This window comes from Pelodiscus sinensis, chromosome 1, assembly GCF_049634645.1.
Source record: "Pelodiscus sinensis isolate JC-2024 chromosome 1, ASM4963464v1, whole genome shotgun sequence".
Lineage (NCBI taxonomy): Eukaryota > Metazoa > Chordata > Testudines > Trionychidae > Pelodiscus > Pelodiscus sinensis.
Window position 1 is genome coordinate 2,665,566 of NC_134711.1, and position 2,529 is coordinate 2,668,094.

At 54.9% G+C, this 2,529-nt stretch overlaps 1 non-coding gene across 1 annotated transcript; it reads left to right on the forward strand.

The window, feature by feature from the left end:
• TRNAP-AGG (transfer RNA proline (anticodon AGG)) lies at nucleotides 1-72 on the forward strand. Its single transcript has one exon. It is a non-coding gene; the product is annotated as a tRNA-Pro (tRNA).
• Nucleotides 73-2,529: the final 2,457 nt, after the last annotated feature.

Consider the following 2,529-nt stretch of genomic DNA (forward strand, 5'->3'; position numbering starts at 1 on the left):
GGCTCGTTGGTCTAGGGGTATGATTCTCGCTTAGGGTGCAAGAGGTCCCGGGTTCAAATCCCGGACGAGCCCTGGTTTTACATTTTGGTTGGGGGAGGGTGGCGAGGAAGCACCAAGAGGGCAGCTTCCCCTTCCCCTTCCCCCTCCCCCTAGATCTGGCCCCTGCAGCTGAAACCACTTTACCGGGTGCTGCTGCAGCAGATCCACATTTGTCCCCGGGATCCTCCTATGAGTAGCAAACGGGAGGGGGGGGGTTGTTGCTGGGGGGGGGCAGAGCAGGAGACCCAAGGGGGGTCTGGGGCAGGTGAAGGACTCCCCCAGCCCCTGTTGCAGGCGAGGCCACTGAACCCGGCTCTGTTTGGGAAGGCCTGCCTGGTGCCCCAGGGATGGGATTCACTTTGCTCATGCTGGTCTATGGCATGCGATTTCTACTGACCTGTGGTAACCTTGTGGGCGTGCCTCAGTTTCCCTGGGACCGGCCCCAATGCCTTGATGGGGGTGGGAATTCTGGGTGTGACTCACTGCGGGAGGCTGCCCAGGCCAGCTCCCCGGAACCTGAGCCCAGGAAGGGGGTGTGCCCAGGTGACAAAAGGCCTGTTCCTGTCCTGACAAGTCTGTTCTGCACCGTATCCCTGGGAACCGCTAAACCTTCTGTTCTCCCCACTGGTGAGAGCCACGTCTGGCTGAGGACAGGGGTGTGGGGCCCGGGGACTCCTCACCCCTCTGTGGCATCGGGCCCTGCCACGTGGACATGCCTCAAACCAGGCCTCTGGCTCACCCCCCAGCCTGGAATCCCTCATCCTCCCCCCACCCCCGGCCCCGAGCAATGCCGTCAACGAAGAAAAGCAAAACTGAATTGAGGTAAGGACCCCGCCACGCCGGGAAAGCTGCTAGTGCCTGTATCCTACAAGTAGCACCAGCGGCGCCGGTGAACCAGTCCTGCATCTAACCAGTCTCACCAAACAAACCGGCTGTTGCTTGCCGGTGAGCACGTGAGTCTGGCGGACAAACTCACCGGGGCGACGAGCTTTTTAGACTCTTGGCTTGGTCCCCCTGCCATTGGTCTGAGTTTTTAGCAAGCAGCACCGTACAGACCCACCACAGCCCACGCGTAGGGGCTGGAAAACTGGGGTCTGGCTACCGGACGCTGCCTCCTCTGCGGGTGTTTTGAGGGCGTGCCAGGGGGTGCGTTCTTGGCCCAGGGCTGCTCAATATCTTTGCCAAGGATCTGGAAGCAAATCGAACAGCACAGCTGGAGACATTTGGAGCTGGCACAGAAGTGGGCGGCGTGGCCAGAAAACAATGGAGCAGTTCAACAGGCAGCCCTGGACTTCTCGGAAGAATCATAAGAACATAATCGCAGCCAGACTGGGCCAGCCCCAAGGGCCATCTCGCCCAGTGTCCTGTCTGCCCTCAGTGGCCAATGCCAGATGCCCCAGAGGGAGGGAACAGAACTGGGAATTATCACGTGATCCCTCCCCTGTCACCCATTTCCAGAAAAACAGAGGCTACAGACACCATTCCTACCCAGCCTGGCTAATAGCCATTGATGGACATAACCTCCATGCAATGATCGAGTTCTTTTTTGAACCCTGTTAAAGTCCTGCTCTTCAAAATTTCCTCTGGCAAGGAGTTCCACAGGTTAACTGTGCGCTTCATGACGAAAAACTTCATTTTGTTTGCTTTAAACTTGCTGGCTATTCATTTCATTTGGTGACCCCCTCATTCTTATGTTGTGGGAACAAGTAAATAACTGTCCCTTACTTACTTTCTCCACACCTGTCATGATTATATAAGCCTCTATCATATCCCCCCCCTTAGCCTGCTCTTTTTTAAACTGCAAAGTCCCCGTCTTTTTAATCTCTTTTCATATGGAACCTGTTTCAGCCCCCTCATGCTTTTTGTTACCCTTTTCTGAATCTTTTCCAACGCCAAGAGAACTTTTTGAGATGAGGTGACCAAGTCTGTACGCAGTATTCAAGATGCGGGCGTCCTATGATTTTATATGAAGGCAATAAGATATTCTCGGTCTTATTCGCGATCCCTTTTTAAATGATTCCGAACACTCAGTTTGCTGCACACGGAGTGGATGTTTTCAGAGAACTCTCCACGCTGACTCCAAGATCTCTCTGGAGTGGTGGTAGCTAAATGAGTCCCCACCGTTTTTTACGTAGAGCAGGGATTCTGGCTTCCAAGGTGCGTTACTTTGCATTTAACTTTCCAATGCATCTGCCATTTTGCTGCCCAGTCACCTTGTTTGGCGAGATCCTTTTGGGGCTCTTCACAGTCTGCTTTGCTGTCCACGGCCCTGAGCCGGTCAGATGCTTTCAGCAGCGTGTTTTAACCCAGCCCCCGGCAAGGTCATGGTTGCTGAAAGCGAAGAACAGAGATCAAACGGGTGTGGGGGGGATGTCCTGAAAAACAGCTACACTAGGAAGGCGTTGGGGGTCGCGGGAGGAACACAGCTCTTGGGGGGCACTGATGCAGCCAGAGCCTGGCTGTAGGAGAAGTTGGGGGGCCATGCATTGA